General features: G+C 45.2%; 1 long non-coding RNA gene across 1 annotated transcript in view; it reads left to right on the forward strand.

The window, feature by feature from the left end:
• The first annotated feature begins 13887 nt into the window (after positions 1-13887).
• The window catches only part of LOC137224582 (uncharacterized), a 6882-nt gene continuing 6231 nt past the window's right edge, over positions 13888-14538 (forward strand). Inside the window, exon 1 of the long non-coding RNA XR_010943388.1 lies at positions 13888-13955. This is a non-coding gene — a long non-coding RNA (uncharacterized lncRNA). The remainder of the gene's footprint in view (positions 13956-14538) is intronic.

Consider the following 14538-nt stretch of genomic DNA (forward strand, 5'->3'; position numbering starts at 1 on the left):
TTACTGGGTTCTGTCAACTCTGGGGCCTTCTACCATCTAGAGGGGGCGAGACATTCCAGTCAGAGAATCGGCAGCTTACAGGCTTGGAGGTGGCAATAAATGGAGGAGCGGGTGGGATATTGGCTAAAGTTTTGTTTGCCTCGTCTTTCATGTGAAAACTAAGAGGTGGGCTAGACTGGTAGGTTTCAACCTTGACAATGTATCAGAATCATCTGAGTAGCCTTAATAGCTACCAATGCCCAAGGCACACCTTAGATCAGCTTGAATCACAGTCTCTGGGTTTGGGCTTGGACATTGGTGTTTTTAAAATCTCCCCAGGAGATTCTCTTGTGCAGCTGGGATTAACAGCCACTGGCTAGGTGCTCTCTGAAGTTATTTCCAGCATCAACTCTCTAATTTCTGGGTCCTGGGTTACACAGTCCTGGTGGGGGTGGGAGAGGGGTAAGAGTGAGGGAGGGGTTGCCCATACACATTATCTCTACCCCCAGGGCAGTTGGCTGAGCTAGCCATATAAAACCAGTGTACTAGTCAACCAGTGGTTGAATAGGGACCCCCCCCCCCCGCCGCCAAACTCTGGTCCACTTGGGGTCTCAGAATGTGACCTTACTTGGAAATAGGTTCTTTGCAGATATAATTGGTTAAATTAAGATGAGGTCATGTGGGATTAGGAAGGGCCCTAAATCCAATGTGACTAATGTTTTTGTAAGACAAGGAGAAGATGCAGAGTCCTACACAGAGGGAAGAGGCCATGTGAACATGGAGGAAGAGACTGCAGCAAAAAGCCAAGAGATGCCAAGGACTGCCGGCAACCACCAGAAGCTAGAAGAGGCAAGGAGCGATCTCCCCTAGGACCTTCAGAGGAAGCTTGCTTCTGCCGACCCCTTGACTTCCGACTTCTGGCCTCCAGAACATCAAGAGAGTCCATTTCCGTCCGTTCTTTTAAGCCACCCCCTTTGTGACTGCAGCCGCAGGAAACTTATCTACCCGGTGAGCTTTGGATCTCAGAATGGCTGAGTCACTTGGTCATTGCTGAGCTACCAGTGACTCGAGCTGACGGCACAGCTAAGGAGACAGGCAAGTCGGCTCGTCAGGAGAGTTGGCGTCACGTTTCCAGCCGCGCAAAGACAGCCGGGTGCAGACTGAGCCGGGCCTGTTTGAGAGAGCTGGCGATTTAACCAACAGGCAACACCGGGGTCATTTTTCACTAGAGGCAGGGTGACAAGATGGGAAATTGTTGAAAGTCCTGAGTTTTGGTCCTGCCCCTGCTGTGTCTGGATGGAGAGCTTTGGGAAAGACATTTAACCTCCCAGGGCCTCCGTTCCCTTGTCTGTCAAATGCAGGGATTGGATGATATAATCATCCATGTCCTTCCCAGCTAGTAAGTTGTGAACACTGAGCCAGTGAGGCAATGGAGTGCCAGTCTTAATGCTTTGGGAACAGGCCTCCCTGGCACACACCAGCATTATGCTGCCTACAACCCTTGACCCAGGTCTGCGCTTCAAGTTCAGATCTGTTTAGCTATTTGCTTTAGGGATTTGGGGTGGGTGTTTTGCTTTGTGATGGAACCGCTCCCCAAATTTAGGATAGCAATGCAGTCTGACTGAACTAGCAATATCTAGTCATATCCTCCTGTAATAGGAAGGAAAGATTAATCCCCCACTATGCGTCTAAGAAGCTACCTTTTCTCAGAACACGTTCTACATGGTCAACCAGGCCTTCAGTAACCCAAACAGCCAGGCGTAGAGATCTTAGGAGCTGCTCCAGTCTTCACCCCGCCCCCATCACGCAGCAGTCTGCTTTGCCCTCATATAAAATAAGCCCTGACTTTGAACATTCACCTTGACAGGGAAAAGTGGGAATGGGAAACATGGATATGGAGAAATGATGGAGAGAACGTGGGCACAGGTTCTCTCTGCAGTTCCTGGGTTGATGTACAGTCATCCCTTGGTATCCGTGGCGGGGATTGGTTCCAGGACCTCCACAGATACCAAAATCCTGGATGCTTAAGTTCCTTATATAAAATGGCGTTGTAGAGTTGGCCCTCCGTATCTGAAGGTCCTGCAACCATGGATTCAACCCACCATGGACTGAACCCACAGATGTGGAGGGCCAGCTGTATTACTCTTCTCTGCTGCCTAACAAATTTGCACAATCTTAGGAGCTTAACACAACATATATTTATCATTTCACTGGTTCCATAGGTTAGGGGTCCAGGCATGGCATAGCTGGGTTCTTGGCTCAGGGTCTCACAGGCCGAAATCAAGGTGTCAATTGGGGCTGTGATTCTCCTCTAAGGCTCAGGGTCCATGTCTAAGCTCACTGGCTGCTGGCAGAGCTTGGTTCCTTCCAGTTGTAAGATTGAGGCCTCCAGCCACACAGCCCTCTCCTTAAGGCGCCAGTGTGCTTCTTCAAGGCCAACAGAAGAATGTCTCTGCTGCTTCAAATCTCTCCTACATCATCTCCCATCCCTGACCTCCAGTCCCTCTTTTAAGCAGCTCATCTGATTAGTTCAGGTCCACCCTGAATACTCTCCTTTGCAATTAAAGTCAACTTATGAACTCAGGCCCACATAGGATAAAGTCCCTAGTTGAAGTCAGCTGACCAAGGGCTCTAATGAAATATGTAAGATCCCTTCATCTCTGCCTTATGAAGTAACCCAATCCCAGAGGTCATATTTCATCATATCACAGGTTCTGCCCCACCCTAGAGGGCAGGGGGGTTATAAAGGGGGTGTACACCAAGGTCTGGGGATCTTGGGGGCCGTCTTTGGATTCTCCTGTCCCAGATGAGTTTGACGATCTGCAATGGCCGTTCCAAAGGAAGTCTGCGTCGCTGCACAGAACCCACGGGTTGAGGTCAGCTGAGATGCCTGGTGTGATTGCCACACCGTAGCATTAAGTGTCTGCTGCCTGTGTTCTTGGCAAGCTGCCCTGAGACTCTTTTGCTTCTAATCGTTAGGCTCCAACACCTGGGGAGCAAGGCGGTATGGCGTTTCCGTGAAGTCCTCTGACTTGAGTCCCAGCTTCCTCTGACAAAGCAGGAGCCTGTTGACCTTCAATCCTGGCACCAAATGTACCTATTTACTGAGGCTCTCACCAAAGAGTGAGGAGACAGGGTGGAGCAGAAGGAAGGATTCTTTTGCAGTTGGTCAATGCAGGGCTTTGTTATGATTTTTTTCCATGGTGTACAGGTGACCAAGTGTCCCACGTACAAGGTAGATGGGTCCCCTCTCCAGCTCCACCCCGGCCTTCCCTGCATTCAGCCCAAAAGCCAGCTGTAAAGATTAAAAATAAGGAGGGAAAAAAGGCCCCTGTTTCTCCTGTGGTAGGAAAAGCTATGTTTAGAAAGAAGTAAAGAGCCTGAGACGTTACACGGAGTTTGAAAAAACAAAACAAAAGATCCCAATTCTTCCCTCTTCTCTTTGAGCTTCATTCTGTGTCACTTGTCAATGTCTGCCGGATGGTTTCACGTCTTGGTGCAGGTTTTGTTGTCTGTTTGTCTCAGGGATTCTCCCGGTTTAGCCCTCCAAGACAGGCAGGCTTTCCAGTGAAAAGAGTTGTCTGGGAAATGGCTTTGCTTTCTCTTACTTGTGTCGTAAGACACTGGGGAGGCAGAGGCCCATGGACTTTAAGCCACGGGAAAGCGAAATCTCTGTCAAAATGGGAACGCTGAGTTGGGGAGCGGAGGCAAAAGTGTGACCCTACGCTTGAGTGCACACAAGAATCAAAGGAGACCTCCCCGGCCAATGGAAGGTCACGGACCACAGCTCATGGGGCTGGAACCCTGGTCCTCAGGCTTCAGGCTTACTGCCTAGGGAGGAGTTTGGCCTCTGTCATCTCCAGGTGCTTTTAGCAGTAAAATGCTCTGATTGTGTACAGCACACAATCTTCATTTAGTCTGTGTAGCTATGACACGGCCGTCCAACTTTCACAAGAAGCCACCTCCAAATAAATCATGACTATCTCACCCTGGGAAGAGCTGGAAGGTGACAGCTCTCAAGTTTGGGTTAGTTTGTTTGTTTGCCCTGAGGGATCACCTCCTCGTGAGAGATGTCGAATAACACGTCACAATTTTTAAAAATAAATAAAAAATAATTTTTTTTTTTTTTTTTACTATTCTTATTCTTGCATTTTCATGTTCTGGGAACAAAGTGATTTTTTTTTTCTTTCGAGAAAGATTTAATACAAGCAATCAAAACGTGCTGGTTTTGTTCTCAGCAGCTCTCTGATTCAGTCAGGTTGAATGAGATAAAAGCAGTTTCTCTGGTAAGAAATGAATATACAGTTTCAACCACAGACAAAATGATTTCTATCTTTATTAATAAGCACATTGTCTGAGGGCTCTGGGCTTCCCTGACAATGTGGTCTTTAGGGAGAAGCATGTTCCCGCCGTGTCCTCAGGACCAGATCCCGGAAATGCTCTCCATAAGCACAGGAGGGGTTTGCCTTCAGTCTGTAAAGTGATTCCGGGGAGTAATCATCTCTAGAAATGGAAGTGGCTGTGATGGAGGGGGTGTGGCAGCTTCCCCAGGAGATCTTGACAAAGGAAACATCTCATCTCTCAGGGACATCTTAGGTGGCCCTGTCTGGCAGCAGAGAATGGTTAGATCTCCTATCAAAGTTACCCCAAATGTCAATGATATTACTGTTCTTGGTGTTTCTGAGAAGTCTGAAGATCCATTTCCATTTTTAAAGAGGAAACGATTTTAAAATATGATAACACTTACACATAAAATTTGAAGTGCTACCTTGCAGGGACAACTACCTTAACAACACCAGCGTAGGGGTTTTTAGCACCTGGAAGACTGCCATGAGAACCCTGTGGTGTTTGCCTGGTGTTTTGGAGTTAGGTGGCACTGTATCGATTTGACACCCCAGGAAATTCAATCTTTACCTACCATGATCACAGGAAACCCTCCCAGTTTGCTCCATGGAGGCTGGCTGGTCCTGGCCCTCCTGCACACGGTGTGACCTCCTAATAAAGGAAATTGGGATCTAGAACCCAAAGCCTGGTTAAGGGTTAATGCCTGAAGCTCATTTTTGTGGAACCAAGTAATATCAGGAGAAAGGCAACTCTTAACTACCCTGCATTCTCCTCCCCTCTCTTCCGTCTGAGGACTTCTGGGCTACCACTGGTATAGATACATGTGTGCACGGCAAGATCACGCAGACGTGGATTTCAGACCCACATCTTCATAAGGGGCCTGGAGGGGGAAGCTGGAGTGGATGAGAATCAAGGACCAGGGAGAGGGTTTAGAATGGGTGGGAGCCGCAAGATTACCCAACACTTGGATTTTTAATCAAGGGATTTTAGGAAAGAACAACATGTCCTTTGTTGGGCAGAAAATACAAATGCAAAACAGAAGCCAGTAGAGATTTAGTAAACAGACAGATCAGTAGGGCCCTTTCAGGGGAGCCTTGTCTCGGTGACGGCTTTAACCCTGCGGAGGTGAATTTGGGTGTCATGGTCAATGTCGGTCTCCTCTGGCATGGTCTTAAGTTGCCCCAGTGGTGAATGCAAGAAGCTTCGCGTTAATTTGGACACTGATTTTCACAAGCAGTAGGCCCCGGTATTTAATGATTTTGATGAACTTTTAAGATAATAGAAAGATTGTGCAGGGACATAGCGTTCTCCCTTTTTAAAATGCTTTCAGAAGGGACTCAGTTTACTTGGGTGAGGAACATAAATGTGTCCAGTTTGGGTACTGAGACTACCAACCACTGGTAGATGTTTCTTGAAGACCAGTCTCACACCTACCTTTTTCATCCCCCATCAGCATACCCTCAGTCCGTAGTTTCTTTCTATGCTGGGCCCTCCACCTTCTTTAACTGGTCTTAAGATAACTGGGCAAAGAGCTATGTGGCTTTAGGCAAGTCATTTAATTTTGTGGAATCACAGTTTGCTCATCTGGGAAAGACTTTTCCTACCCAGCTCCTGGAACTGTTATGAGAAAGTATAGGAAAAGGCATGAAAGGTTAGGTAAAAGCAAAGATTAATATGCTTTTTTCCTGGTTAAATGGACTAGGCCTCACAAGGCAGGGCAGCCTCATAGGCAGGGAGCTGGGATGGGGGTCAAATCACTCTACTGGTTGGGAGGCCCTGAAGAAGCCACTTGTTCTCCCCAAGACCAATAAGGATCATACTTGTCCTTTTGAGATTACAGGAAAAAATGGAAATGAAATCATTTTGATTTTGTCTAAAAGACAGTGTTAAGAGGAGCTATATCACTCCAAAACATTTTTAATGTGAACTGCTTAGCTCTGTTCCAGCTGCCCTTTGTCTCTGAAGAAACTCCTCCAAAAGACCTCTTGACCTGGGATCCTGCAAGGAAGTCCCCTCTGGGTCCAGGTCACCTGTGAAGCTATAACCAAGCCCAGGGCCTCCACATCTAGTCTGATCACTTCCTGTAGTCAAAGAGGCATGTGGGGGACCTTGCAAAGTATCAATCACATTTCCGCCTTCCCAATTTTAGATGCTCCCATTCTGTCATCTAGATTGTGAGCCACCATTCAACATGACCCCGAATCTTTAGAGAAATCAATCACCACAGAGAAGCTAGGATTCCATGAGATAACTGATAGAAAAGCATTTGAAAACTGCAAGGTACAACACAAATGTTCATTACGTTGATAGTTTTCTGGTTAGCCACTGATTCTTAAATCACTTTAACTGAGAAAAATTTTAGAGAGGCAGAGGTGAGATGAACAGTGTCTAAGAGAAAATGCTGAAGACCAAAGACCAAGCATCCTACTTTTAACTTGCTCACTGGTGTTTGAGAGCCACAACACATTCACCTCCCAGGGATGGATGTTTGCAAAGACGTGCTTTTCAAAAAGCGTGCGTCAGGAGCTCCAGGCCTGAAGGATGTTGACTTTTACTTATGAAGCAAGAGTGGCCAGCTCCTCAATGGTCAATGTCCCAAGAACAGCAGAGATTCAGTGTCGGAGGCTGGCAGGGCCGGAAGGCAGGAAGTGGCTGAAACGCTGGAAATTCTGACTCAACACAAAAGTGAAGTGAATATTTTTCTTTTTAACATCATTATTGGAGTATAATTGCTTTACAATGGTGTGTTAGTTTCTGCTTTATAACAAAGTGAATCAGCTATACGTATTCATATATCCCCATATCTCCTCCCTTTTGCGTCTCCCTCCCATCCTCCCTATCCCACCCCTCTAGGTGGACACAAAGTACCGAGCTGATCTCCCTGTGCTATGCGGCTGCTTCCCACTAGCTATCTATTTTACTTTTGGTAGTGTATATACGTCCATGCCACTCTCTCATCAAGTGAATATTTTATACTTGCCCTTCCCTTTGAGGATATGAAACCAGTCTTGGTAGTTCTCTCCCCTTGAAGACACTCAAGGACTGATACCTCTTCACATACTCAGTCACAGGTAGAAATACCATTTTTGAGAGAGACCCCCAAATTAGTGATGCCAAAAACTGAAATAGATACCACCTATCTGGGAAAGTTTTGATCCATCCTAAAAGCAGGGAAGAACCAGTTGACTATGACAGCTGGTCATCCTCTCTCAGGGCACTGGCCATTGAGCCAACGTTGGGCTCTGTGGAGCCTGCCACTCCAGCTTCCTAAGAAAAGCCAACATCCTTTGGGGCCTGGAGCCCGTAGAGAGCAACCAAACTCAGATCAGGCTCTAATTCCTTAAGAGAATCTGGTCTGGCTTCCTTGGGGCTTTCTCCACCCCTGTCAAATTCATAAGTTTCCATGATGCCTGGTCTTAGTTTCCACCTCTTTTAGCTTTTCAATGGAACACAGCATCATTTGGGGTTGAACTCTCATGGGTCCAAGTTTTGATAAGCAATCGTTGTTTTGACTAGTGCCTTTATTGCCTAAAATTTCGTGAAGATTATAGCATTGTAGATGACACAAGAAAGGGTAATTTATACCTTTTGTACTCAGATAACATTAGAGCTAGAAGTAACATTAGCAATCATACAGGGAAAGCTTCCTTTGAGGAATCCCAGAGAACTTAAATTATTGCCCCAGGTCCCTCAGCCACCTATGGTAGAGCTGGGGCTAGTATCTAAATCTCTTGATTCATAGCTGAGGACCATAAACCAAGAAGATGCTTCTCAAGTGTGATCCTCAGACCAGCAACAGCAGCATCACTGTGAACTTGTCAGGAACGTGCACTCTTGGGTCCTACCTTGAACCTACTAAACCAGAAGCTCTGGAATCCATATTTTAAGAAGCCCTGTGACTTCCCTGGTGGTCCAGCAGTTAAGATTCCATGCTCCCAATTCAGGCGGCCTGGGTTCGATCCCTGATCAGGGAACTAGATCCCGTATGCCGCAACTAAAGATCCTGCATGCAGCAACGAAGATCCCGCGTGCTGCAACTAAGACCCGGCGCGGCCAAATAAATAAATATTAAAAAAAGAAGCCCTGTAGGGGATTCCGATGCTTGCTGCTAAAGTTGGAGAAGCACTATTCTATGGTATGCATGTCAAACCTTTTGGGGGTCAATTCAATATTTTTCATTATTTGTACACAGGTTGAGTGATGAGCAGCGATTTCTCTCACACTATCTTTTATTCATTTGTACAATCATTCTTGAGCACCCATTCCCATATTAGGTACCACGTGGATTGGAAAGACTTTGGACAAAGATTCTTTCTTCAGTTAGCTGATGGCAACATGGCATAGACAAAGGGAACTTTTATATTGAGACGTAAGGCAGAATATGATTAAATCCTTGAATGATACAGACATCAAGGGCAGTACAAGTTTGGGAACACTTTGGGCTGCAGAGGTAAGGTTGGGAACGTCGATGGGGAGAGAGAATTAGCAGTCAGATGGTAGAATTGGGCCTGGAGAGTCCTAGAAACAGCAACAGTAACCTGAGACCAGTCAGGCTAGGGGAGACTGCTTGTTCTAGGAAGTTTCAAGATTGAATTTCTCCATTCCTTTGAGGACCCTAGAGATGATGACCTCCACAACAGAGGGCAGTGGGTGGCTGGCCTTAGGTCCATGGCTCAGTGACGGACTCTGCAACCTTCTGTCTGGGAGGATAAGAAGAAATATTTTCAGCTTCACTACGGTACAAGCCTTAAGCAATCTGGCATCACTTAGGTGATTGGGAAACAACTGTGTAGCCTCACATGTCTCTTGAGCAGCCTCCTTGGGCTGAGCTGCTTTTTTTTTTATTTTTTAAAGAAAGAGCCTTTGGCTGAATCTGAACTTGGAAGAGAGTCCAGCAAACAGCAAGTGGACACAAAAGGTTGAGTCATGAGTTCATGCTTCATCAAGGCCCGTCTTTTCTTCTGAGCATGAAGTGGGATTGGCTTCTTCCATCATTTGCATTTTCAAATTGTAAATTCGCTGTGAGCGATTTCTCTTACCTGGATCACTCTATATACCTGTATATCTGCATGAAAATAAAATTGCTATTCATAATGAGGTGCCACTAGATTCCCAAGACCTGCTAGATTGTCCAAGAAAAATATCTAGTTGAGTATCCAGCTTCAAGGAATTTTATTATGCTTTAATTTTTAATTTTTTTGGCTGTACCGCGCAGCATGTGGAAACTTAGCTCCCCAACCAGGGATTGAACCTGTGCCCCCTGCAGTGGAAGCGCAGAGTCCAAACACTGGACCGCCAGGGAATTCTCTGTGCTTTAATTTTTGAAACCTAATCATCCATTTGCCATCTAAATGGTAAATCTAGTTATCAGAATTTATTAATCAGAAAACATCGTTATCAACCAAATTTATTTTTTGCTGTTAAAACTACTGATATTTTTGAAAATAACACTAGCTAGCATTAATTTAGTAGACTCAGGCATTGGACTGCTGCTTTAAATTCATTATTTTGTCTCATACACACAATTATCCTATGAAGTAAGCATCATTATCGTCTCCATCTTACAAGTGGGCAAACTGAGTCACAGAGAGGATATGATATCTTTAGCATCCTGCAGCAAGTTGTGAAATCTGCATCACACACACCCCTGCCCCACACCATTCAAATCCTGGTGGGAGAGGGTATTGCATCTTGGAAAGAAGTAAGGATTTCAAGCTAAGGTCTGGTAATTGAGTTTTGACAGGCGGAGAACCTTGGGGAAGCCACTTGTAAACTCTTAGAGTGTTGGTTGTCTATTCAATAACACAGAAAGAACCCCTTCCTCACAGGTTGGTTGCGAGGAAAAAATGAGAAGATACGTGGAAAAGTTCTGCTCTGTAAACTACCTCCCCCTTTCCCTTGCCAACCGTGTCCACAAATTAGGTTTCTCTGGTAGGTCATGGATATAGATGCAGCCTTAGGAGCCCTGATCCAACTCCCTCATCAACTTAAATGGGCTGATTCTGTTCCTAACCTGTCAGTCAGTTTAGTTCATCATAATCATCTGTCTGGCCAGGTGACCTGTTAAGGAGTCAATTAACCACCGGTTGAACACGGAGCTCTTTGACGAGCCAGGGATGCTGACACAGACTTGGACCTGCTCAGCGCTCTGACAGATGGATGGCATGGATGGTGGCATCCCTAAAAATAAAGATGTCTTGTCTGCGGGTCTGTGTGTTCGGTTGCCTAGGCACTCTTCCACTCTGGGGAAGTCACATTTTCCTTTGCTTCACCCAGCAGCCCCGGCAGCTGGCGATTTAGGGCCCCCAGTGGCACGTAGACCTTTACATCCCTACTTTATCCCTTGCCCGGTACCTCAGGAAACTGCTAACTAACCTTCCCCCCAACCCACCCCAAACCTCCCTCTCACCTACTGTTGCTCTTCACCCACTGGATTTTAGCTTTTGATTAATTAGTGAAACACGTGTTCTTGTGAGCTCGTGTCTCTCAAGCGCTCATGAAAAAGCTTTATGTCTGGAACAGAAACAAATATTCACACTCCATCTTTCTAGAATGAGTGGAACTTGGGAAATATTTCTTGAAGTAAAAAATGATCTCCAAATGAAGGCCTGTGAAATTGGAAAGGTAGCTGTTATGATAGATAAGGTTTCTTTTTTTTAATTGTGGTAAAATAGACATCACATAAAATTTACCACGGCATTAAGTACAGGCACAATGTTGTGCAACCATCACCTCTATTTATTCCAGAACATTTTCTTCACCCCAAGAGGATACCCAGTACCCATTAAACAGACGTATCCATTTCTCCCTCCCCCAGCCCCTGGAAACCACTAACCTGCTTTCTATGTCTAGGGATCTGTCCATTTTGGATATTTTCATATAAGACTGATGAGTTTGTTAATTAAAAATTTTTAACATGCTATACGTTCACACTCAAAATATAAAAGTCTAAAATATCTTCCTTTTCTGTGTCTCATCCCCCAGGAGCCCTCGTCTCTCCCTGCCCCTCTTCTATGTCTTTGTAGATTCTTATCTATTCTTCTAGAATATGTGTATCCCTATACAAGCCAATATTTCATCCCCACACTTTATCACACAAAAGGTAACATTCTATACACAACATTCTGTACCTTGTTTTTTAGTCACATAACAAAAAGTCCTGGAACTTTGTCCATATCAGACCACAGAGAGCTTCCTTGTTCCTTTTTGTAGCTGCATAGTTTGTTGTTCTGAGGTTCCACACTTTAACTAATCCTTTCTTGATGGCCTCTGGATTTGTTTCTGGTTGTCTGTCATCACCCATGAAGCTGCAGTGAACCATCTTGGACACATGTCATCTCTAAAGTGTCTCCGCAACACAAATTCTCAGAAGATGTGAGGCTGGGTGAAAGGGCATGTGGATTTATACTACTGTTCACTATCACCCAGTTGCCCTCTGTAGGTTTGTGCCATTTACACTCTCCCTGGCAACACAGGAGAGCTCCATGGCCCCCGCCACTGAATGTCACCAGACCTCTATATGTTCTCATTCTCAGTCAAATTTTCATTTGAGTATCTATTCATATGTATAAGAAATGGGGTTTATTCCTCAAAAAACTAAAAGTAGAACTACCATACAATCTGGCAATTCCACTGCGGACTATATATCCAAAGAAAGTGAAAACGCTAATTAGAAAAGATGCATGAACCCCAATGTTCATGGCAGCACTATTTATAAGAGCCAAGATATAGAAGCAACCAAAATGTCCATCAACAGATGAATGGATAAAAAAAGATGTGATATATATATATATAGATATATACACACACACATATATACATATACATATATATATATAACAATGAATATATATATATACACAATGGAATATATATGTATATATGTGTGTTGTGTGTATCTCTCTCTCTCTCTCTCTCTCTCTCTATATATATATATATCAAGGAATATTACTCAGCCATAAAGAAGAATGAAATTCTGCCATTTGCAACAAAGTGGATGGACCTAGTATTACGCTTAGTGAAATAAGTCAGACAGAGAAAGACAAATACTCTGTTATCCCTTATATGTGGAATCTAAAAAATGAAATGAATGTATATGACAAAACATAAGCAGATTCACAGATACAGAGAACAAACTAGCAGTTACCAGTGGGGAGAAGGAAGAGAGGAAGGGCAGGATAAGGGTATGGTATTAAAAGATACAAACTACTATGTATAAAAGAAATAAGCAATAATGATATATTGTACAGGACAGGGAAATATAGCCATTATTTTGTAATCACTTTATTATTTTTCTTAACATCTTTATTGGAGTATAATTGCTTTAAAATTGTGTGTTAGTTTCTGCTTTACAACAAAGTGAATCAGCTATACATATACATATATCCCTATATCTCCTCCCTCTTGCGTCTCCCTCCCACCCTGCCTACCCCATCCCTCTAGGTGGTCACAAAGCACCGAGCTGATCTCCCTGTGCTATGTGGCTGCTTCCCACTAGCTATCTATTTTACATTTGGTAGTGTATATGTGTCCATGCCACTCTCTCACTTCGTCCCAGCTTACCCTTCCCCCTCCCCATGTCCTCAAGTCCATTCTCTACATCTGTGACTTTATTCCTGTCCTGCCCCTAGGTTCTTCAGAACCTTTTTTTTTTTTAGATTCCATATATATGTGTTAGCATACAGTATTTATTTTTCTCTTTCTGACCTACTTAACTCTGTATGACAGACTCTAGGTCCGTCCACCTCACTACAAATAACTCAGTTTTGTTTCCTTTTACGGCTGAGTAATATTCCATTGTATATATGTGCCACATCTTCTTTATCCATTCATCTGTTGATGGACACTTAGGTTGCTGCTATGTCCTGGCTAGTGTAAATAGAGCTTCAATGAACTTGTAATCACTTTAAATGGAGTATAATCTATCAAAATATTGAATGACTATGTTGTACACCTAAAACTAATATCATATCGTAAATCAAGCATACTTCAATTAAAAAAAAGAGAAATAGGATTTAAAGAACAATTATTCTGTTTTTGTCTTCTTAAAGGAAAAAAATGTACTTGGCACCTCCCTGGTTGCCTGTTTGTCGTGTCCAGTGAGATCCACCAAAGCAGCGTCTAGCCCAAGCCTGCAGACCCCTCCCCTACCTGGAAAGAACCACCCTGGGGAAGGTCTCTGCTTCCCTGGGCCATGGGTCATCTGAGCCCATCTTTGTTACCAAGTGATTTGGTATTTTCAGTACAGAAGCTGACAGCGTTCACTCCCTACTGCGTGTGTTTCCCATTTCCTCCTCGATGTCTGGGAGGGTGCGCTGACCCTGCCCTGCAGCCCTGTTTACATCCCATCTCCCCCGGGGGACAGCTGAGGGGCGGTTTGTTTCCATCCTTCATTCCAAATGCAGGGAAATAAATTCAGCCCAAGCAAAGGGCGACTCCTCACTGAGGCCACCCACGTTCTCTGGTGGAGCCTGCATTCCTTCCCACCACATACCCCGCCCGGGAGCACTTCTGCCTGCCACGTTTCTCATGATGCTGAATGCTCCTTACGTAAGTGTTGAATCAGGAGCCCACTGGAGGCTTTACCCCAAAAGGCTGTGAGGCATGGACCCCTCGGCTTCCTGCGTCTGCTGGTAAGTGTGTCAACTCAGTCCTCTGACCCCCATTTCCCCTCACTCCGTCTGCCTCTTCTCCCCCAAATACAACACCCCAACCTTTCTCCCCCATCCTCCCCAAGCTAACCCCAGCCTCTGGTTTTCAGTGCAGGGAGGCCTTGGGAACAACAGAGGATCAAGTCCTGGCTTGGTCACTGACAGTCCGGCAGTACCTTAATGTTTCTGAAATCGTGTTTTCATCTGTAAAATGGGCTGACAATACTGCTGTCCAACAGCAATGGCTGAGGATTGAAAGAGGCATTTAGAAAGTGCCTGGCCCCCTAGAAAGCATGGTGGCAGCCATGAAAACGTGTCCCTCATGGTTGACAGCGACCACAGGGCTGCGCGTGGCGTCCGCCAGTGAGTCTGCAAAGAGCCACGCTCCCCAGGCAGTGACCGAGCGTGACAGGGACACTGAGACAGGTGGGTCCTGAGAGATGTGGGTTCCTCTGACAGACAGCTTTGGCCCCAGGACTTCCTGTGTGCATGGCTGGAACGTTCTCAGAACTGTGCTGAGGGAGAGACTTTGCCTCTGCACGGTCCTGCCCTCCCCTCTCACAGG

Source organism: Pseudorca crassidens, chromosome 5 (assembly GCF_039906515.1).
Source record: "Pseudorca crassidens isolate mPseCra1 chromosome 5, mPseCra1.hap1, whole genome shotgun sequence".
In the NCBI taxonomy this organism is placed as follows: domain Eukaryota; kingdom Metazoa; phylum Chordata; class Mammalia; order Artiodactyla; family Delphinidae; genus Pseudorca; species Pseudorca crassidens.